Genomic DNA, 25,000 nt, shown 5'->3' with positions numbered 1-25,000 from the left:
CATATTTGCTCTCCAATAGTATTGAGTACTCTCTTCAGGTTTTTACTAATTACCAGTTTTACAATATATATATATATATATATATATATATATATATATATATATATATATATATACACACACAGTGTTTGTAGGTATTTAAATATTTATGTATATATATGTATGCACACACTAGTGTTTGTAAGTATTTAAATATTTATATATATATATATATATATATATATATGTGTGTGTTTGTGTGTGTGTGTGTGTGTGTGTGTGTATAGTAAGTTATAAAATATATATGGCGATTAAGCTACGCGTTTCATCCACTCTAGGATTCTTCAGCCTCATATCTATAGAGAGAGAAATTCCCCTGGAATTCCTTTCGAGACTTCCTCTGGATGAAATAAAGACGAAACGTTGATGAACACAAAATACGGTTTGTCCTTTTTATTTCTCTATTTTGTCGGAATTCTATTTCCATCATATATATATATATATATATATATATATATATATATATATATATATATATATATATATATATATATATATATGATTGAATGTTTGATCCACGGCTGAATATTGCGCAGAATGGCAATGTTGTGTTGAAGTTATATCGCAGTGATTAAATATCTCCACAGCAAATGAAATTATTATGATTTATCTCATTTACTTATGTCTTTTTTTCGTGGGTGTGGTTAACATTTGCATTGCGATAGCGTTCAAATAATTTCTTATTAATTCATGTTGTAATTTAAATATTACGCAATTGTTCGTATCTGAATTTTACAAAACAAATACAATAACTATATTTTTAATTATTATTGCATCATTATCATAACGATGAGGCTCCTTGCCCGGACCAAGGTGACTCTTCCTCTCCAGAGTTTCCTGTCTTCCATCAGTTGCCTCAGATCTTCAGGTTCACAGTTGGCGTCGTGTGCTATTTGTTGGGTGTACGTGGATCTAGGTCGTCCTCTGCTTGCGCGTCCGTGTCGTGGAGTCCATAGCAATACATCACTTACCAATTCTTGCTTGCTCCTCAGACAATGACCGGCAAATAGTAGGCGTCTTTCTCTGGTGGTATTAGATATGGCAGGTAGACTGCCATAAAGTTGCTGCTTCGTAGGATGATTTTTCAGTGTTGATCCAACCAAAGGGAGAGATCAGGGCTTTGGTTGGATCAACACTGAAAGAGGTCGCCGAGTTTACGTATCTGGGCAGCAATTGATTGGCTATATGCAATATGAACTTCGAGACTGGCTGACAAACTGAAAAGGCAGTTCTTCAGGGCAGTGGTAGAGTCTGTCCTTGTTTACGGTGCTACAACCTGGACACTCACCAAAAGATTGGAAAGAAAACTAGACGGCAGGACACCCGTATGCTAAGAACTATTACATGGTTTGATATTTAATAATGCATGGGAGATGCGACCGACTTTGCCCGGTCGTAAAATACGATTTTAGTTTATTCAGATTGCGTATATATTATGATAGAGTCGTGATTTCAAAAGTAAAAAAGAAAGAAAGTATTTGGGTGCTATCAACTAGAATCTAAACCGGAAGCAAAACTCTAGCATTCAAAGCTTGTGACGTTACCACTGTACCAAGGTGAAACGCATATTAACTCATTAAAAATAAACTAAGATGAATGTACAAAATGTGCTACAATTTTTTTTTGTTGCAATTTTGACCCCTGTTTGCCGTCTTAAAAGCTATTTTAACCGGCAAAAGAACGGTCCATAAAAAATGTAATCATTTTAGACCCCTAGCGCTGCTCTGCGAGTTTTAGTTTCAGAAGAGAAATAGTTTGAAAATATGGAGACAGACAGACATTGTGAGTTTCATAAATTAGATAAGCATATTAATAATCGTTTGTAAGTAATGATTTTTTAAAAATCACATTTACAAAAAAAGCTGTTACGAGCCGTTCCACTTATGTTAAAAATTTACAGAGTCTCCATTACTAACGATTACTATATTGTCCAATTGACTACTGCACACTCTTTAACCCTTATCCTCGAGTAGCCTCTGGGCCTTGATAATTAGGAATGCCTATGTAAAAAAATAATAATAATAATCAGATGTTAAACAAAATTCTATTGACTAAAATATCCCTTGAATTATGAATTCAAAAACACTAAAAATTATTATTGAAAGATAATGTATACTCTGTCAGCCCCCTGAATCGATTCAATCAGAGCGGGAATTGCACGCGCGTATTGGTGTGTGCGCGTGTGTTCGCGCGCGCACTGTGCGCGTATCAGGATCAGCAGCGGTTGTCAGAACGAGGCATTTTGACGCGCACATGAAAACGGTAATACACGTGACGTCATGGGCATACAAAGGAGTGAGAACTGACGTCATGAATTGGAAATTGTAAATAAATAGACATCATAATGTTTATCCGCTCCTGGAAATGACGTAGTCTAATCGAAAATACACTTCAATAACATTTTATTTATAGATGTGCTTTTCTTCTTCTTCTTCTTCTTCTTCTTCTTCTTATCATTATTATTATAAAAATGTGATTAATCAACGCTTGTTTCTAAAATACCTTTTTTTTTTACTTTAGATCACTTTACTAGAGGAATACCTGTCTCAGGGCGGGTAAAAATTACTTTTCCGAAGAAAATAGTTTCGTACAACTGTTCTATAAATTAAAAGAAATAGGTTATGTTAAATAAAACTGTTTTTTTTTTTTTTTTTTTTTTGTGATTTCCGCTTTCTGTTCATCTGACGCCTCGCTAAATCTTGCCGTTGTATAACGAAACAAACAAAAAAGAACCCCTTCTGAGTAATCTCTATGTCTTTCTCTTTACAGTTATATAAATGCAACTTTGTGTGTGTGGGTGTGTGTGTGTATGTGTGTGTTTGTGCTCGTTCCTTATAGACTCCGAAACGGCTGAACAGATTTTCTTTAAAATTTACAGAACTTTAGTGTATGTCAGGGAGTGATCTTAGTTAAGTTTTGTCTCAGAATACCCCAGATAATTACCGATAATCGAAACCGTTATTTTAATTTATCTATCATTTTTTTTTTCCATGTCATCGCTTAGGAAGAATTTCAGAACAACGGGCTGTGAAAATTCTACTGTGGGTAACTGATAGCGTGTTGTTTGTTTATTTGTTGTTTTTATTCGTTTGTTCTTTTGTTTTCTTTTGGTTGTTTTTTTTTTTTTCATTAATTAAAAATAATTATATAAGACTTGAAAATTTACGTGTTCTCTTTTTTATTATGCATGACGTGGTCTCTAGGTTCGAACCCCACACATAAATTTCTTAATGTGTTTTATTTCGTTAACTGGAAAGAAGTTTATACAAAATGATTTTATAAAAGAAACAGTAAGTTCTCTAGAGTGCAAAGTAGAATAACATATATTTTGGACTAAGTTACTGCATGGAGACATGTGAAGCTTCCTCCCGGGCGATTTCGCGGATTTCGATGACAATAAAACTATAGGAGTGTGAAATAATCGTTGATCATCATTCAATCCCGGGCAACGCAGAGTCTTTCTGCTAGTACTTAGATAATTCCAGGTACATTTTTTTTTTTTTTTTTTTTACAAATTTACAAGAAAATAAATTATCTTTATTTTTAAATTCTTTTTTTTTTTCGGAATGTTTTCTTTAATAAAATATTTTATAATTAATAAATATTTTTTTAATACTTTACTTTTATTTTTTTAGAATGAGTTTACCTAATAAAAAACTTATATTAGAAGTTTATCTAAAAATTATATTAAATTAAAAACTTTTTTTTTTAATTTGTAATAAAAATATTTTTTTAGTATTTATTTTGATTTTTTTCGAATTGAAATAAAAAAAAACATATTTCAAACGTTTATCAACAAATAGTCTTCACTTTAAAATAATGGATTTTATATTGTGTAATAAAAAATGTATTTTTAGTCTGCACTTTCTGATGCAGCATTAAAATGTTTACTTCAAACGTTTACATAATAGTCATTACACTGAAATGATATCGTATAATAAAATTGTATATTTTTAGTCTTTATATTGAAAAGTTTTTTCTTTAAGTTTATTGCATGAAATGATTAAATTTTGGCCCTAGAAAAGACATCATTCCATTTCCGTTTGATGATAATTGGTTTCCTTTTGTTTTTTGTTTCAGACGGTCTACTAGATGGCTACTTATGTACACATCCCAAAAGCGATAACGGTCTTCTAGAATTTCTGAAAGTGACATATTGTTCAATGAGCGAGATCCAAGCTACGACAGCAGGACCATTGCCAGCGCCCTTAAAATGCATCGCTGGACTGCCACGAATTACAGGGACGTGCTCAGAGTGACGTAAACAATGTTTCCAGCACCGGTTCTGGTGTTTGCTGTGGTTTCAAGTGAGGGCAACATCATGCCAACTCACATCTTCGAAGTCGGCTTGAAAGTGTGCCTGAATATGCTAAAGAGTGTGGCGATCCCCTGATTCAATCAGATGGCCGCCGGCAGACGTTGGTTGTGGCAAAAGAACTAAGCCCAGACCCAAAGTCCAAAGAGACCCAGGCTTGGCTTCAGAAGCAGTGCTACGACTTTGCACCATTCTCTCGGTGCTCTCCTCCTCCTCGGGAGTTTCCCTCGGTATACATTGAAATCACTTCGAAAAACATTTAGTAAAATACGAAAGGGGAAGTAAATTTAAAAAAAAAATTTTTAACTAATATAAACAAGGACTATCTCTTAAAATTGCGCTCCCAAAACGAAGTCAGCGTGAGTGAATACAAGTGATGAGATACGGAACGGGAACCTCTGAGAATGAAACGAAACACGAAAGTATAGAGAAACATCCCATTTACAAAAAAAAAAAAAAAGAAGAAGAAAACTATCCCAGTTTAAATACTTATTGTGGTTATATATTAATATATTAATACTAATAATAATAATAATAATATATATATATATATATTATAATAGTAATGTATATTATTAAAAATATATATTTTATTATAAATAATATATATATATATATTAATCTATATATATTAATAATATATATAATAATATATATATATATAATTAATAATAATATCTATATTAGTATTGATAATATATATATATTATAATAATAATATCTACATTATTATTGATAATAATATATATATTATTAATAATAATATTAATATATATAATATTAATAATATATATATTAATAATCTATACATAATAATATATATATATATATAAATAATATATATATATATATATATTAACAATAATATATATTATCATATATATTATTAAAAATATATATATTATTAATAATATATATTTAATAATAATATTAATAATATATATAAATATATATATATATTTATGTATATTTCAAAAAGTCTTTATTTACAGAAATGTAAGAATTAAAAAAATGTCTTATTTTTATTGCTTAGTGATGACAGTAGTGTTACCACAAAAAATATTTAAAGAAATTAAAAAAATAAATGTAATATTTTTAATTTTCTAAATATTTTATTGGTTCAAATGATACACGAAACGTCAAAAAAAAAAAAAAAAAAAAAAAAAAAAAAAACAATCGCTTGAAACAAAAAACTTCTACATGTTTTCGCAATTCTCACACGAAACAAAAAATAAAGAAAAATAATTTTTTAGATTTTTTAAATAAAGTATTTTTGAAATAATATATTAAATATACTTACTCAAGAAATTTTTCAATATTTTTAATAGCGTGTTTTTGTATAGTTCTGTGTTTCGTTTTATTTTTGGTGGCTTCCGTCCCGTATGTGCATCAACTTTATCTATTTTCGCCGTCCTTGATTTGAGAGCGCAATTGTTACATATTGTCAATAAACCTTAAGTCCAGAATGCTTATTCCAATTTTACCTAAAATTCATTAAATAATTTTGATTCTGGAAAATATGAAACACTAATGAGGGGAGAGGAGGTGTTCGTCCGGCTTTCCCAGATTGTCAAATACGCTTAAATATGATATTTTAATTCGTTCAGATTTCGTATATAGCATTATAATATCGTGATTTCAAAAGTAAAAAAAAAAGTAGGTAGGTGCCCTAAGCTGGAATCGAAACCGAACCTGTAGCATTCAAATCTAGTGACTTTACCACTGTACCAACGTGACACATACATGAGCTGATTAAAAATGAAGTAAGATGCATGTACTAAATGTTTAAAGATTTCTTTCAATTTTGACCCATTCCTCCCCCTTTTAAAACAATTTGAACTGACAAAAGATCCATTTTCCCCCTTTTAAAACAATTTGAATCGACAAAAGACCCATCGCCCCCTTTTAAAACAATTTGAACTGACAAAAGACCCATTCCCCCCCTTTTAAAACAATTTGAACCGACAAAAGACCCATCTCCCCCACCCCTTTTAAAACAATTTGAATCGACAAAAGACCCATCCCCCCTTTTAAAACAATTTGAACTGACAAAAAACCCATTTTCCCCCTTTTAAAACAATTTGAATCGACAAAAGACCACTCCCCCCCTTTTAAAACAATTTGAATCGACAAAAGACCACTCCCCCCCTTTTAAAACAATTTGAACCGACAAAAGGCCCATCCCCCCCTTTTAAAACAATTTGAACCGACAAAATACCCATCCCCCTTTTAAAACAATTTGAACCGACAAAAGACCCATTTTTCCCCTTTTAAAACAATTTGAACCGACAAAATACCCATTTTCCCCCTTTTAAAACAATTTGAACTGACAAAAGACCCATTCCCCCCCTTTTAAAACAATTTGAACCGACAAAAGACCACTCCCCCCTTTTAAAACAATTTGAACCGACAAAAGACCACTCCCCCCTTTTAAAACAATTTGAACCGACAAAAGACGAATTTTTCCCCCCTTTTAAAACAATTTGAACCGACAAAAGACCCATTTTCCCCCCTTTTTAAACAATTTGAACCGACAAAAGACTGATTTCCTCCCTTTTAAAACAATTTGAACCGACAAAAAAAAACATTTTTCCCCCTTTTACAACAATTTGAACCGAAAAAAGGCTCATTAAAGAATGTCCCTTAAAAATCCAATTATTTGAGGCTCCTTACTGCGACTTTTAGTTTCGGAGGAGATAGCGTTTGAAAATATTGAGACGGAGAGACTGACAGATTATAGCCGTTTATATATCAGATTTAAGGTTTCAGCTTAAACTGAAATCTATGCAACATAACTTAATTGCTGTCTTATAATATAGATCAAATTATATCTGAAATATTTGAAATTTCTAAATATTGTGATTATATTACCTCACCCCTTTACGGACTCTTTAACATACACCAAAACAGACGAAATTTGAGGAATGTTTAATTGTTGATGTCTAATTCATATTATAAATGTATCGCGCCAAATGTGAGGCATATAAATTATCGAGAAAGGCTTCTACTCTTTAACATAAAACTAAATGTAAGTAAATATAGCCCACATTATTGTTTTATGTGTTCCATAATTCACCATGCCCAGTTAATTCGTTTAATAATGAATGCTGGCTGTGCGTATATATATATATATATATATATATATATATATATATATATATATATATATATATATATATATATAAAACCGTTTTATCTGTTTGGTTACATATGTTTCGGATGTTGGACCATGTTTACGATCCAGTCTGTACAGAAAACCTCTAAGGTCTGACGAGGCTGTTGGATCGTAAACATGGTCCAACACCCGAAACATATGTAACCAAACAGATAAAACGGTAATACAAAAATAAAACATATTTGCTCTGCAATAAGAATTGAGCACTCGCTTAAGGTTTTTACTAATTGCCATTTTTACTATATGTATATACATATATATAATAGCAAAAGTAACCGTCGTTGACTGGGTTCAAAAACACCATACAGAAATGGATTTATGAAAGTATGATAGGTTATGAAAAGAAAGGATTGTAAAGAGATAGCTTCGAATTTGGGGGTATCAAAACCACCAAAGCAAAATATGATTAAAGTAAAAATAAAATAGATAAACCCCATAATTTATTATACCATACCTGTTCACCGAACGAACACCCCATAATTTAATTATACCATATTTCTTCAAACTGAAACATAATTATCAAAGTATACTTACGCAGATAGATATGAAAAGTTTGTGCCTATTTCCATTCTATGGAGGGGAGGCTCGAACGCAGACCCCACAATTTTATTATACCATCCCTATTTAAGTTAAAGCATACTTCTCAAAGTATTATTATGTGCATCTATATCAAAACACTTGTAAACGTTTTTTTATTCATTTAAAAAAAAATTATTTCCATACTTTGTGGACCAAGCGCGTACGCAGACTCCACAATTTTAATGAATCATCATTATTTCAGATCAAACATACCCATTTCTGTGTCTCGATACATCTTCTATCATCAGTTTTCTATAATCGTCAACCATATAGGAGCCTATTCGTGACCAGACACACACCACAGACGTTAAGCTTTATATATATATATATATATTATATATATATATATTATATATATATATATTATATATATATATACATACATATATATATTATATATATATATATTGATATATATATATATATAGAGAGAGAGAGAGAGAAACAGAGATACGCACACACGTATGTTTTAGTCTAGCAACAATGAAGCGTTGTAATACAGCAAAACAGTGTCTGGATGCCCATTATATAAGCCTATTGTACACTGTCTTAAAAATTTTCGACTACTGCTTCATTAGCATAACACAATGCTCTTTGTAAATAAACTAATCGAGTACTGAGAGAGAGAGAGAGAGAGAGAGAGAGAGAGAGAGAGAGAGAGAGATAGAATGACAATTCGTAAAGAATAGATACAATTAAAAGAAAAATACGAACTAAGTTTGTGCTTTGTTTTTCTTTTAACTTTTAGGCGGGCCTGTACGATATTGCCCACCCCCTACAAATGCGTGTTTTACACATTTATTTCACTTTTTTTGACGATTTTCATAGATTACAGACTTAAGTAAAATAATAGCAGAAAAAAAATTGAGAATGAATAAATTAAACGACTTTTAAAAAAGGGGGTTCACTTTCTCATTATAACGTTCTTCTGCATTGCGACCTGATTTACTGTCCATTTCTTTACCAACGTTTTACCTGATTAGAACGTTATAACGAGATAGTGAACCCCCTTCTTAAAATTTATTCATTCTTTTTACAAATTTTTTTTCTACTAATATGATGCTTAAGTCTGTAATTTATGACAAACAAAAACTTAAAAGAACGGTTAAAACACGAATTTTTAGGGGGTGGGTACTCTCCTACAGGTCCGTCAACTTAAAAATTAGTAACAAAATACAGTACAGTATATAATACGCATGTATATAATCAATTAACATTATAAATAGCATCGTAAGGCGAGGGAAATAACATAATCAAGGGCCGGAAAAAAAACATCGTATAATGAAAAAAAAACGTATCTTAGAACCACCGTATCCCACGGGTCTGATATAATTATATATATATATATATATATATATATATATATATATATATATATATATATATATATATATATATATATATATATATATATATCATAAAAATTCTTTTTAGTTGTATAGATAAATTAAAAAAAAAGCAATGACTATATCTCAATTTTCAAGTAAATACATCCAAGTTTACGGTCGATTTTCAATTTGTCCAAAAAATCAAGACTTTCAAGCATATATTGAATATTCTAGGACAATGATTCGTCAGTGAAAATCGGAAAAATCTACAAAACTAACTGATAGCCTAGTTTATAAAACATTTTTTTAAACGCCTTTTTCCTCAAAACGCATGAGTGTTTGTTACAAAACAAACGCGATTACTAGAGAAACCGAAAATAAACTCCCCCCCCCAAAAAAAAGTAACAAATTACGGGAAATACCTAGCTAATATGGACGAGCGACTATAAAATATGAAAAACGAACAAAGTCAAATGGAAAATAAATGAAAATTCCTTAAAAATAAAGTGTGGACAGATGAAGGGAAAAGGGTGAATTTACAGGTGCACCCTCATTTTTGGGAGGAGGGGTGGCAAAAATGTAATTTCATCATCTACTAAATATTTCAACATTTCTTGGTTTTCAAAGATTTTCAATTTTACATTACGAAATCTTTTCTAAGATGTGAATCCCTATTAGTTTACAGATTCTAAACTTTGAAAAATATCCACTTGGACGTTACATCGGTTGAACCATTGTGAGAATAACGTCCAATGAAAACAGTATTCGGTATAATCCAAATAATAAAACTTACCAATCGCAAATTCTGAAACAAAGACCGTCATTGATTGATTACAAACGACGTGTAAGCTTTCAGATTTGGTGAAGGTTGCTTGGTTTGGTTGTTTTGGCTTACGGCATATCAACCCTTTTCAGGTTATTTAATGCCGAATCTGGTGATTTTGAAGAACGATTTTAGTTATATATAGTATATTTGTTTTTTAAGTCGTATTCTATTCAACCCATAGTTGGGATCCTAACAGGTGCTACCACTTCGGGTCAGAGTGGACCTGGGAGCAATGGCAATTAAAGGGTGGCTCCACACACCCTAAGGCCTGCAAGCTGGGGCCTCACCATCGGATATAGTTTAAGGTCATATCCAGGACCGGTGAAGGTTGCGATCGTTCGCCTTCGACTCAAAGGATTCTCAACACGATTCTCCAACCTAATCGATAATTTCAAATATTGAGACCATCATAACGTGTCGCACTGATCGGAGATTACCGTAGCCATTTATAGAAATGACGCACGGCACGTGGCAAAACTTCTACATAGACAATTTTAGAACGGTAATCGCTCAAGCCATTGCAGGCATATACTACAGGTAAAGCGGCTAACGAGAAAGACAAATGATTATCGCAAAGAGAGAAGATGCTCATTGGCTTTAGTCTTGAAAATACCAACCGTTTTCAGATTATTTGACGCCGAATCCAATGACTTTGGAAAAAAGGAAAGTTTGTATTCTTCAAGTGCTTCATATTTTCACTCATTTATTTATGGTGTTTGGTTTGATTGTTTTGTAGAACAGAAATTGATTTTTTTTTTAATTTTGATTAGGGTTTGCAAGCAAAAAAAAAAAAAAAGTAACATAAATGTTTAGCTCGTATCTGGTCAGGTAACCAGTATCTTCAGACAACTTGATCTGGTAACACCGGATGCCTTTACTGGTATTAGCAGTCCGAGTACAAAAGAAAGCTGGGCACTAATAATTAAAGCGCAAGTTTACGTTTCCCACAATCCTTAAATAGAGGCCTCCTCGCTGAATGACTTTTAAGGTCAAACCCAGGACCTTAAAATCTGTAAGTCAGAAGAAAGATCTGAGAATCATAATCGGCACCGTAATTGTATGCATCAAGAAACGTGTGTTTGTAAGCTTTTGCAGAAAAATAATATACATTTAAATTAAATTAAATAAAATCGTATATAAGAATTAAGAAAGTCGAAAATTACAAAAAATATTCGGCTTTAATAAAAACGGTTACCAATAAATGAAACAAGCTGACAGTCCGGCGTTGTCCAGTCGTACAATACGCTTAAATATGATATTTTAATTCATGCCGATTGACTATGAATAATTATAGAACCAGTCCTCTATTGATTATTATATAATACAAGGAATACTTTTTCTCCGGTGGACTAATTAGCAAAAATATTAAAAATTAAATAAATAATAATGATAATGTCGTTCATCAAATTCCGTCTGTGTTTGTTTACAGTGTCACGTCAGAGGTAAAGTTTGGGCTTTACCATGAATACCCTGGAAAAGTAACTTCTGATTAATGCTTGGTTTTAAAATATACAAACGAAGAAATGATTTGCGGCGATTTTAAATGGTACTTTTTCTTTTATCGTAAACTGAACTCATTAAGAAAAAAAGAGGAAATGGTGAGGTAAATCCGGGCTTGGACAATGGATCATTCGAATTCTTTACCACATAGCTATATCTCCAGATTATAACAAATCGTTTTTGTTTTGTTTTTTAAGAAGAAATGATTTGCTAAGATTTTATTATTATAAACTTGTCGCAGTAAAAAAGTCGACATGGTTCCATTGCTGTTCCTATTTACAATGCCTCCCCACGGGACAGAGTTAGACACCAGGGTCGTTTTTTAATGTGGAGAAAAGGAAAAAAATAAAAATTGGCTCAGTCGTGAAAGATTTCTCATCCACTGACAGAACAATTGCTGTTTGGATGAATACGGTTTTCTTTTCTTTTTTTTAGTTGTTGCAATCCATCTAGTAGTTGGCCAGTTGTGCAAAGCCAAAGACCGATAGGAGCTTTCTATTATGGCTTAAAGTGACATAATGTTTAACGAGCGAGGGTGGAAATGCACTACCGATCTAAGTTATGACAACAGGACCATTTCCAGCGTCCCAAAATGCAAATCCGGACAGTTCAACGCTTGAGGACACTGATCAACGCATCGGATAACCCACGGTTATGGTCTTTGGCGTGGTTTAAAGTGAGGGCCACATCATGCATCCTCCAATCTCCGAAGTCGGCTTGAAAGATGGTCGGTTGTTTGGTTGTTTTTGTTTTACGGCATATCAACCTTTTTAGGTTATTTAATGCCGAATCTAGTTATTCCGAGGAATGATTTTTAATGGAGTATATTCGTTTTTTTTTTAAAGTCGGATTCCATTTCACCCATAGTTGGGACCCTAACAGATACTACCACTCTGGGGCAAAGTGGACCTGGGAGCAATGGCAATTAAAGGGTGGCTCCACACTCCCCAAGGCCCGCAAGCTGGGGCCTCACCATCGGATATAGTTTTAGGTCATATCCAGAACCCGGCTTGAAAGACAACACAAACGTATTTAGATTTTCTGATGAGTGTGGTGATCCTCGGATGCAATCAGGTGATCGCTTGTAGATCCAGGATGTGTCAACAGGACTCGGCACCGGCCAACAAGTCCAAAAAGACTCAGGCTTGACTTTAGAAAGAGTGCTACGATTTTGAACCCTTTCCTCAATGCCCTCCCTTCTCCACCGACCTGAACCTGCTGGACTAGTTTGTTTGGTCATACGTCGAGAACATCACAAACATGACCTCCCACAACACCAAAGCCATCCTGATCTCTGCTATCGACCGAGTATTCGCCGAGCTCCCGTCGGCGCTTGTGGAAAAGGCATTCTCCCAGTACCGAACCCGTATCGAGGCGGTGATTAAGGCTGAATGCGGCTACATATAATAGATGTCAGCTCTAAAACATCATCACAATACGGGAATTGATTTTGTCAATAAAAGTTTAAAAATAAAACTGCAGTGCTGTTTTCTTTAGCGCGACAATTTTATCGTTACACCTTTTAAATAATCTCATTAATAAAACTTGCTCTGTATTTTTTTTCCATATTTGTTTCGTCCGAGACGAAAGGTCGCAGTGCAGGGCGAGGCGACTCAAACGATTACATTTTGCATTTTTTGTCGCACATTTTTATGGCTCTTTAAACGATTAAAAATAATTGTTAACGGAAATGGTCGAAGCCATTTTGTGATTTCAGTCATATTTTCTTTTTGGAAAGCAGGGAGGGTTAACTACTTTTTAAAAAGCTAAACTATATTTTTAATCTAATCCTAACCATAACCTAACTGTCTACATGCTTCGTATTATGTGTGTTTTTTTCTCACGGCTTTCGAACCATAAAATGCTTTCGAGATTTGAGATTGATTCTGAATTCTTCGTCAATATTTTGGATCGACTTTTCTGCGAGTCCTAAAATCGTTCACCTGCTCATTTCTTACAAGTGTCTGTTTTTTTCTTTCTTTTTTTAAATTCCAAAAAGCAGATCTATTTGCGGATATATTTTCAATAAATTGTTAATTCTTATTTTAATCATATAAATTGCAGAAGCACTGAAAATCAACTCTTATGATCTAAACCATGTTTTAGTAAAAAAAAAATATATAAATAAAACAAAAGTAACAATGCGGCATATTCACTCACTGTAATCTAAATTATAAAACTCATTATGCGTTTCTGTCTCCATTTTTCAAACTGCATCTCCTTCGAAACGTAAGCTCGCAATGTGCTGTAAGGCAGGTCAAATGATTGCAATTTTTGGTGGATGTTTTTTTTTTTAAAAGATTAGTTGAAGTTTTTATCCAGTAAAAATAGCTGCTAGGTAGTACAAATTTAAAGAAATTGAAACTTGGCAGGCGTAAGTCGACTGAAAGTTTTCTTATACACATATGCAAATATGTATACATGTTTACGTTAACGTTGATTCATTTTTACCTATTTCTTATCCAATTGACGATAGTGACTAAAGCCGGAGCGCTATATTTAGGTTTCAATGTTAATTCGAGATGATGGAACCAAAATCACATATTTTTTTTAAACTTTTGAAATCACTAATATATATTAGGTACAATATAATATATAATCGATGCCTCCGTTCAGTCTCGAAAGACAAAGGATACCCTCTGTAGGGTCAGCTGCACGTGTAATTATGTGGCAAGGGTTGCGCAATTCCCAATCACACCTCTCCTGAATCAGCACTGCTTGAATCTAATGCCAAGGAAAGTCGAAGACGACTGGAGACGATGCCGAGATAAGTGGAGAGCACGTACAAAACCTGAAAGTCCCAAATGGTCACCCATCTGGTACTGGCCAGGCTCATCGCTGCTTAACTTCGGTCATCTGATGGGAACCGGTGTTTCAAACGTGATTATGCCATAGACAATATAATATATAATAATCGATAGAGAATTGACTTCATAATAATATATAGAAAATCTGCATGAATTAAAATATCATATTTAAACGTATTTTTCTCTTTGAATTTATTTTACTTGATAAATTTTTAAGAGATCAAGGGAGCTAACTTAAATTTTTAAGGGATCAAGGATCTCCCGGATCTAACACTTGATTTCATTACGATTTGCATTTATATCCCAGGGTTCTTTTAAGAATAAATGGTGTTCCCTTTATGGCTGCAATCTGTATATCATTGCCGCTTGCTTTTCCATGGATTCTTTCCAGGCATTTCTTAAGGTTCTTTTTCACTAGACCAGAGTTGCTCTTATCACAACCGGTATAATGTTTTTCTCTTTCAGAGACCATGTCACATTTAAATCATTCTTGAGGTTCAGATACTTGGTTATATTTTCTCGTTCAGCTCTATTAAGGCCATAGTCATTTGGGGCAGCGATATTAATAACGAGCGCAGTTTTTCAGGCTTGTTCCACATCACAATGTCTGGCCTGATGGCCTTTTTTACGACCGAGTAACGCCGGGTGCCTTGTTAATAATGTGAATATTAGCATTTATTTTGTTTAACTTGTATCAAACTGTTTTTATCATTTATACTGCACTAACGGGGGTGCCCAGTGTTTTAACTTGAACTGTTACCACTCGGCCAGGAAGGGAGTATAACTGAAAAGTGTTTGAATTTAACGATTAAAAACTTAAGTGACAGGTGCGTTAATTTAATGAGGTCAAACATCACGCAACAGAGTGAATACAATCACGCACTTAACTTTTGCTGCGTGGCAGGTTTTTTGGTTTTGTTTCCCCAACTTTGGCTGCGAAGTAGTCTTTTTTTTTTTGGTTTTGTTGCCCCAATATGTTGGAAGAGGGGGGGGCAGCTCTCCATAAAAAGGGGAGTGTCCAAATGAATAGCAATTGTCTGATATAAGGGGTTTCTCTCGCATTGATCTAACCCCATTGCTTTCTGGGCGTTCCCGGCACAAAAGCCAGGGAAACGCCTTCTCTTCAGATTAGTTTCCCTTTTATATGAAAAATCCGAACGCGAGAGGAGCTAAAATAACAAGATTTTGTAAAAGTCGATCAAAATAAATCTAGACACGACGCGTGTTCGCAAATCGTAGATATTACAATATAGACAGTATATAAAAAGTTATTAAAAAATAGTAACCTCCCGAAGAACCCCCTCCCAGACAATCCCCGCCAAAAAAAGCCTTTCTTGGACATACAAAAACGCTCGCGCGGCTTTTGGCATATATATATATATAGACTAGTTACGGTGCCCCGCGTTGCCCATGTGTTTGGAGGTGTAAAAGAAGGGAACAAATTTGGGTAGAAAGGTAGGCTCGAACTCGAAGCCTTGACGCGAAGGTGAAAAAAAAAGGGGGAAAAACTGGCATCTTACGCGCTCGACTACAACGGGGGATGAAACAAAAACCGTTTTAATTTAACGATTTAAAAGTTAAATAAAAGACAGGTGCGTGTATTTTATGAGGTCAACCATCACGCCAGAGAGGGAATGAAATCACGCACTTAACTTTTGCTGCAAGGCAGTTCTTTTTTGGTTTTGTTTCATCAACATTGGCTATGTGGTAGTTTTTTCTGGTTGGGGAGAAAACCCAACCGCCCCCCCCCATAAACAGGGGAGTAAGCAATTGTCTGATATAAGGGATTTCCCCCGGATTGCTCAAATCTCATTTCTTTTCTTGGCGAGTGCCAGTTTCATTTAGTTTCGCTTTTATACCGAAAAGCCAAAGAAACACGCGTAGACCAAGAAATATCGCGAAAATAGCGTGTAAAAGTCGTTCAAATAAAAGATAGATGCGACCTCCCTTCGTAAATCGTAGATATTATAATTTAGGCAGTATATAAAAAGTTTTAAAAAGGAGTGACTACCCCGATCCCCCCCCCCGGAAAAAGCCTTTGCCGGACATAAACAATAATTGCACACATTTTGCCTTTTATATATATTTATTAGCGCACCCTTCAAACACAACTTGTTGCACCCTATGAACTATGCTTCAAGTAACTCACAGGAAAAAAAAAAACATATAATCCTCAATTTATGACATCGATTTTCCAAATATCCCGGTCATCGTGAATACCTCACCAGATAGACCCCAAATGTGTTCTTTTTCAATTTTATAGTCTTACCCTATTTTTAGTCGTAACAAAAAATTAAATTAAATAGTCAAATAATTTAAATACCCTGGGAAGTAACCTCAAGGTTTTGGTTTTCTGGATGTAGAGGAACATGTTTGTATTGATGTTTGCTTTTTAATAGCACTCTATTACTAATCTCATTTAATTTGTGTTTGTGCACTTCCACTGTCTGGTATTTGGTTTCTGTTGAGTGCCTCTATTAGATTTGTTGAATTCGTGAAATAAAAACGAGTGCGAAAGGATCACTTATGCTGGTTTTCAAAAGAACCTTTGTGAAGTATGTTTATATTTTTCTCCCGAAACTCACGACTTTCATATTTGTTTGGTGTGATATTTTCTTTTTATAATGTTGTTCCTCTTGTGGTAACACTAGGCGTAAGCTTATTTTACTTGTAGCCCTACCGTATAGATACGTTTATATGTAGAAAAAACAGTGGGCTATTGCTAACATTTAATTGTTAAATGTTGATATAAAAGAACGCTGATCGTTTCTAAATCCTAAAACAAAATTTTCCGGAATCCTTAAAATTTTTCGCTCTTATAGAATGCTAGCCTAGTTGCCCGGCGTTGCCCGGCGTTGCCCGAGTGTTTGGGGATGTGTGTTAAGCAAAAAAAAAAAAAAAAAAAAAAAGTGGTAGTAGGCAGGCAAGCACGAACCCATACCGCAAAGGAGCCAAAGAACGTGAAAAAAATAAACGTGACGTCTTTGCCGTTGCGTCCATCGCCAAACTGGAAGTGGCAAAAATCTTAATTAAGGCTAGCCAATCGAAAATGGGGATAACTTTCGAGAATATCGGCGAAAAAAACTGACCCCTCCTTGGAGAAAACTGCCCAGTTGAAGGTGAAGAAATTAATAGTTTTAGCTAATTTTTCGATATTTGCCGTTCGAAGAGGCGAGCTTCAAAAGAATCCTGATCTCATGAAAATCCGCATCCTCTGTAGAAAGTTTTAGGCAGACATACATACATACATGCATTTAAACAGACAAGTGAGATTTATATCATAGATCATTTTAATGTCAGACATAAGATCGCGGAATTTCATTATATTTTCATGTCGTGCGTCATCGCGTACGAGAGTCGTTCCAAAAGTAAAGTCTAAAGTCGCCTATATTTTAACTAAAAAAAATAAAACGTTAAAGAGCTACGAAGTCGGGAGTTGTAAAATTAAAACGAGCAACTATTTATGCTCCAGAATTTATTTTTCTACATAGTCGTCACCATTCTCAATGTAGTTTTGCCGGCTTCTTTTGACACGTGGGCCATGATCGTTTGGAATGTGCTTTCTTACTCACATCTGTGAAATCGATGCACCCATCTCCTCATTATATTGACATCAACTACATCGGCTTCATAAATGTTCGATTTTACTGGTGATTATTAAGTGGTTCAATTTTTTCTGCATAAAGGAATTCAACATCTCTGCTTCTGACGCACATCCATGACACAAGTTACTTTCTTAGTGTATAACACCGTCAATATCTACAACAGAGAGATGGAACTTTTTAATCTTTTGAGAGAAGGATTGGTTATTAGTATTATGTTGATTCTTTGAACTACTGTTCTCATCTTGATTTTCATTTAGAAAATATTTTGGTCGATTTAATCTCCGACCTTCTTCAGCTTCATCTTGTCGATCTCTTGGATTGCTCTGTCGAACTCGGGGAAAAATAAAATGGTTGACAGAATGAGAGCATGCTACCCCCATGAAGTAAATAAAGATTTCCGTTCGAAATTTCGTCCAGATTCCCGAGTTCGACAGAAACATTGTCGAGTTCAGCAAAATACCCCTGGAGAAGGTCGGATGTTACATTGACCGAAGTGTTGTGCAAATGACACTCAAGATGAGAACAGTAGTCGGAAGAATCCCAATAATTCGAAAGAGATGAAAGTTTTAGGTCATGAATGCATAAGTTCAGTCATCATAACACTACAATTTGCAATCCCAGCTCATCCATTCAGGCAGAATAAAATTAGGAAACATTTCTTTTGGGACTTTTCTACGAGAAAAGTTTTGTTATAAATTGATTTATAAATGAAAAAAAAAAATTATAAAAATCGGCAATTTTAAATATATTGTTCCTATTTGCAATGCCTCCCCACGGAACAGAGTGAGATACCAGGGTCGTTTTTTAATGTGGAGAAAAGGAACAAAAATAAAAATTGTCTAAGTCGTGAAGGATTTCTCCTCCACTGACAGAACAAGAAATTGAAGTGCAGCAACTGAAGAATAGATACTACACTTTGATCTTGTCACGAAGGCCAGGTATTTATTTGCTTCCCCACCGAGCAAATTAGGCACAAGGCCGATTTTTTCAGTGAGGAGTGAAGGGGAAATGGGGACCAACTCCCCGGGGAGTAGGGAAGCTGGATAGTGACAATTGGTATGTTGGGTTGCCCCTACATTGACCAAGGTCTTATCTGTGGGGTCGCCCCCACATAGGGTCTTTGCTTGCAGTATCTGCCGGAACAGATACTACACTTTGATCTTGGCCCGAAGGCCAAGGGAGAGTTGTTCAAGAATGAAATAAAACGATTATATTTCAAGTATTTATATATTTGTTATTTTTACAAAAATATATTTAGTCATATTGTTTGTGTGGCTTTCTTTTACAGTTTATAGAGCTTTTATGATGTTTGAAAACATTCAGATTAATGCCGGGAATTTTAACACAAAGCGCTTCTGTTAGCGGGGGCGTTAGGGTGACACGGGGAGGTACCGATACGGTGCGTAAGGGAGCCGGCTCGATTTGAATATGCATATGTACAGTGTAAATGACGCATGCGCAACCGTCACTGCCTGCTGACGTAGGTGCACCTTGAACGACGTAAGCACCTGCCTTTGTAGAGAGAGAAGGAACAAGGGAGGAAGAGAGAGATCGGGATAATGAAATGCATTCACGGAGAAGCGGAAGAGAAGATGAGGGAAAGGGGTAGTAACATTTTTTTTGTTACATGGAGTTCACCACTTATCAAGGCCCAATGGCCACTCGGGGATAAGGGTTATTGTGTGTACAGTAATCAATGGGATAGTGTAGCAATAGTATTGGAGGATTGATAAGTCGTCATTACTAAGGGGGCGGTTCATCAGGAATTTGTTTGTGTTAGACTTGAAGAATCCAGGTTGAAGTCGGGAGGGAAAGAGGCAAGCGGAACAGAGTTCTACAGGCGTGCAGTTCTAAGAAAGAAGCTTTGTTCATGGAATCTACGTTTTGATTTAGGCACAGATAAGGAGTGGGGAAAACTTATGTTGTAGAAGGATATATGAAATGCATTGATAGAGAAGGAAAGAGAAACGGATAGCAAGAGGAAAGGAAGAGAAAGGAAGGAGAAGGAAGATCGAGAGAGAGAGAGAGAGAGAGAGAAAGAGAAAGTGTGTAAAGGAGGGCGAGGTAGAAAAGATGAAAAAGAAGATAAAAGTGACCGAAGAGAAGAAGATACAGGGTGAAAAGAAGGCAAGAAAGGGAGAGAAAATGAGAGAGACAAAAGCAGGTGAGAGTAGAGGAGACATCGGGGGAAGAGAAAAAAGGCAGAGGGATGAGATAAGGAAAGAAGGCCGGAATGAGAAAGCAGGGGGGGGGGAAGAAGAAAAATGTTGGAAGGAAGAAAAAAGGTGGGGAAGAGAGAAGGAAAAAGTGGAGGAGAGAGAAACAAAAAGCAGATTAGATAAAAAGGGAGCAAATAAAAAGAAAAGGGAGGAGGACGAAAAAAAAAGGATAAGGCGGAAAAAAGAAAAGGAAAATGCGGAAAGGGGAAAAAGGGGAAAAATGGATAAGCGAGAAAAAAGAAGAGAGAAAAAGACGACGAAGAGAAGGAAAACCCGATTGAGAGAGAATAAGAACAGAGAGAGAGAGAGAGAGAGAGAGAGAGAGAGAGAGAGAGAGAGAGAGAGAGAGAGAGAGAGAAAGAGAATAGGAACAGAGAGAGAGAGAGAGAGAGAGAGAGAGAGAGAGAACAAATGCAAAGAAGAATAAAGAGATGGAACAAAGATGGGTCTAAATAATGGGAAAAGAAGAATAGAGAAAGCAAAGAAATATATATATATATATATATATATATATATATATATATATATATGAGAGAGAGAGAGAGAGCAAAGAGAAATAGTGTGACATGGCAAAGGCGGAAGCGATAGAAGGAAAAGCGAAGGGAAGAAAAAAAGGGGGGGGAATAAAAAAAAACTAAAGAGGAATAGTGAGAGAGAGAGAGAGAGCCCAGAGGAACAGCGGAGAATAGAGAAACGGGACAAAGAGGAAATAAAGCAAAAAAAAATAAAGAGAAAGAGCTAATAATGAGAGCGACGAAAAGGTGTTAAGTGTTGAGACATTATGTTGAACAAAGATAGCGGTAGTAAATCAAATCGCTGAAGAATCAATGCAGTCACGATCTCGAGTGCTGAGTAATTCATAGTAACAAAGATGGCGGCGAAGAATCAATTAAGTCACGATTCAGTCGTTTCAAGATAGAGTTTGAGAGCGAACTAAATTGAATCCAAAATTCGATATTCTTTATAATAAATTTGAAGCATTTGGATTGGTTGACGGTTCTAATCGTAAGTTTAACAAAGAGAAATATGATAGTTAGAAGAATAGGAAGGGGGGAGAGCGTAAAGAAGAGATAGAAAGAAATAGAGGAAAAAAGGAAAGAGAATAAAGAAAAAGGGAAAAGGAAGAAAGAAAAGAAAAAAGCGAACGGAGCAAGGGAGAGAAAAGAGAGAAGGAACTAAAGAAAGAAACATAGGGACGAGAATAGAGGAAGATAAAGAGAGGGAAATAGAGAACGAGAGAGAGAGAGAGAGTAAGAAATAGAGGGAAGAAGGGAATAGAGAAAGTGAGGAAGAGAGGGGAGAAGGGAAGAGAGGAAGGAAGAGAGGGGAGAAGGGAAGAGAGGAAGAGAGGGGAGAAGGGAAGAGAGGAAGAGAGGGGAGAAGGGAAGAGAGGAAGAGAGGGAAGAAAGGAAATAGGGAAAGAGAGGAAATAGGGGAATAGAGAAAGAGAGGGAAGAAGGAAATAGGGGAAGAGAGGAAGAGAGGGAAGAAGGAAATAGGGGAAGAGAGGAAGAGAGGGAAGAAGGAAATAGGGGAAGGGAGGAAGAGAGGGAAGAAGGAAATAGGGGAAGGGAGGAAGAAGGGGAAGAAGGAAATAGAGGAAGAGAGGGAAGAAGGAAATAGGGGAAGAGAGGGAAGAAAAAATAGGGGAAGAGAGAAAGAGAGGGAAGAAGGAAATAGGGAAAAGAGGAAGAGAGGGAAGAAGGAAATCTCTCACACAGAAGAGACGTTGCGAGCCTGTCCTTGTTTTATCGTTATTTCCATGGCAGATGCTCGTCTGAACTCCAATCTCTGGTCCCCCCCCTCGCCAATCTTTCACGAAAAACACCCGTCTAGCTGAATCCACTGTGAAAAATTTCCCCCACTCTATATCTGTGCCTAAATCAAAACGCGGATTCCATGAACAAAGCTTCTTTCTTAGAACTGCACGCCTGTGGAACTCTGTTCCGTCTGCCTGCTTCCCTCCGGACTACAACTTGGATGTCTTCAAGTCTAATGTTAACAAATTCCTAATGAACCGCCCCCTTAAGTAAACACTTATCCCTGAGTGGCTTCCGGGCCTTGATAAGTGGTGATCACTGTGTAGAAAAAAAAATAGAGAAAGAGAGGGAAGAAAAAATAGGGGAAGAGAGGAAGAGAGGGAAGAAGGAAATAGGGGAAGAGAGGAAGAGAGAGAAGAAAGAAATAGGGAAGAGAGGAAGAGAGGGAATAAAGGAAATAGGGGAAGGGGGAAGAGAGGGAAGAAGAGAATGGGGAAAGACAGAGGAGTAAATAGTGCGAGGAGAGGTAAGGAAATAGAGGAAGCCGAGAGAAGGGAATCTTAATGAGAAAAGGAGGAGACAGATGAAAAAGAAAAGAAAAGTAACGTAAAATAAGAAGTGAGACACGAGGAAATAAGAAAGAGATGAAAAAGTAGAAAAAGGATGGAAAAAGGCGCAAAGAGGAAGGAGAGGGGTAAAATAAGGAGAGAGTGAACGAAAAATAAAGATAGAAAGAGGGACACTAGAGAGAGGGGAAAAAGAGAGAGACAGGAAAATAGAGAAAGAGAGGAAATATATATATAGAGAGGAATATATCGAGAGAGAAAGACAGGGGAAATAGAGAGAGGGGGGAAATAGCGAAAGAGAGAGACATGGAGAGAGAGGAAAATAGAGAGAGGGGGAAATAGAGAGAGAGAGAGGAAATATATATATATAGAGAGAGGGGGAATAGAGAGAGAGGGGGGAATAGGGAGAGAGAGGGGAAAATCGAGAGAGGGGGAAATGGAGAGAGGGGGAAATGGAGAGAGGGGAAAATAGAGAGGAAAATAGAGAGAGAGAGAGAGAGAGAGGGAGGAAAATATATATACAGAAAGGGGGAAATAGAGAGAGAGGGGGAAATGGAGAGAGTATAATGGAGAGAGAGCAAAATAGAGAGAGAGAGGAAAATAGAGATGGAGAGGAAGAGAGAGAGAGGAGGTAACAGATAAGAAAAAGGAAGTCGAAGAGAAAAGGCTGAGAGGAAAAATAGAAGTGGAGGGAGAAGAGTAATGTGAGGGGAGAGAAGAGACCGGTAGGCTATAAAATTTGGTCAGAGAAAAGTTGGAATCAACCTGTAAAATTCAGATACATTCTAATTTTTAAAATTTTAAACTACCAAAGTTTTTGTTTTACACAATTACTGCCTCAACTATACTTCCGCTTTTCTCTGTCAATGTTAAGATTTTTTTTTTTCATTTTTAAATAATAACGTTTTCATTTAGAAAAGCCTTTCTTAACATTGGGGTGGGGGAGGGTTACTTTACCTAACAATTTTATAAACAATACATATAGTAAATAAAAATTAAACAAATTGTATATGCATGCAAGCAGAGCATGCAAGGTCTCCCATCCACAAGTGCAAAAAATTATTGTAACCATAACTAATGTTTGCGGAATTTTTATATAAAAAAAAAAAAAATTCAAGGCGTGGTTATTGACATGTACGAACGAATGGACGATTTGGAAGAAAATTTACCCCTCTAATGCCCCCAGAGTTATCTCGGAAAATCCGTTTCGGCAAACATTTACTTTCACCATGCGAACAAACGAACAGACGGGGGAGGGGTGCAAAAATTAATTAATAATAAAGTTAAGGTAAGGTCACTTCAGACGATTATTAATAAACTAACCCATTCTCAAATGGAGAAGGCAAAGCCTGGAAGGGTGGACTTCCTAGAACTGCGCAGGAGCAGCATTACACCGCAATCAACAGGGACAAGGTTATTACAAGAATGGCTTAATTTCTTCTGATTTTGGGAACCGAAGATAAAAATCCCGGGACGAAGATCAAATAATGGATTTTGGTAAACACTTCAGGACAAGGTCAAGTAGCATTGCATTATAACTGGATTTGAAATCTTGGCAAGAGGATATAAAAGTGGTGATAAACTGTACGATTCGAGTTAATTAATTTTACTTTCCCTGAGACTGGTGTTCTTCGAGTACATTGTAAAATAGGGTATTACATTTTTTTTTTCTTTTGAAGGCGGAGGGGTCGGGGCTGCCAAGCAAGCGAACATAGCAACTTTTGCGACGTAATTGAAGGAGACAGTTTGCGTACACATATGGCGGGCAGCCCCGACAAAAAAAAACAAAAAAAAAAAGGAAAAAAAAAGAAAAAAAAAACATTGAGACGTATTTTAAGGGGCAAGGGCGAAAATAGAGCCAGCTTTATCCAAAAAAGGGGATGTGTTTAGGAGAGAGATGTACGGTGCGATGGTGGGGTAAAGAGGGGAAGTGGTATGGGAAACGACAAATAACCGGATTTTTAAAAAGGGATAATGTTAAGAGAAGAGGTGATATCCCGCTGACTACCTATCATCTATTCCCAGACATTAGTTTAAAAAAAGGGGTGTGAGTAAGTGTTCTATTGGTTAAAATACACCAACTGTAGATTCGGCAATAGGAGTTCAAATCTAGGTGGATACTGTTTAATTCATATATATATATATATATATATACGAGTACTTTTCTGGTATGGAAACTTGAGTAAAGGAAGAAACAGAGATAGAAAAATAGATAGAGAGAAAGAGAGAGAAATACGAAGAACGAGAGAGAGAGAAATACGAAGAGCGAGAGAGAGAGAGA

The 25,000-nt window shown here is 35.5% G+C and overlaps 1 protein-coding gene and 1 long non-coding RNA gene across 9 annotated transcripts in view; one reads left to right on the top strand and one right to left on the bottom strand.

Moving 5' to 3' along the window:
- The window catches only part of LOC145265497 (uncharacterized), a 21,531-nt gene extending 16,666 nt beyond the window's left edge, over window positions 1–4,865 (top strand). For 2 of the 3 annotated variants that reach the window (XR_013864658.1, XR_013864659.1), the window contains exon 2: window positions 4,120–4,865. This is a non-coding gene — a long non-coding RNA (uncharacterized LOC145265497). Of the gene's footprint in view, window positions 1–282; window positions 422–4,119 lie in introns of those variants that run through there. The other variant, XR_013864657.1, reaches the window with a different exon arrangement.
- Window positions 1–25,000, bottom strand: part of LOC145265495 (paired box protein Pax-6-like) — a 1,005,138-nt gene that overhangs the window by 267,476 nt on the left and 712,662 nt on the right. The gene's annotated exons all lie outside the window — the stretch shown is intronic.

The sequence above is a fragment of the Euprymna scolopes genome, chromosome 40 (assembly GCF_053919585.1).
Source record: "Euprymna scolopes isolate OS-2025 chromosome 40, ASM5391958v1, whole genome shotgun sequence".
Classification (NCBI taxonomy): Eukaryota; Metazoa; Mollusca; class Cephalopoda; order Sepiida; family Sepiolidae; genus Euprymna; species Euprymna scolopes.
This window is presented reverse-complemented; position numbering and strand designations above follow the sequence as displayed.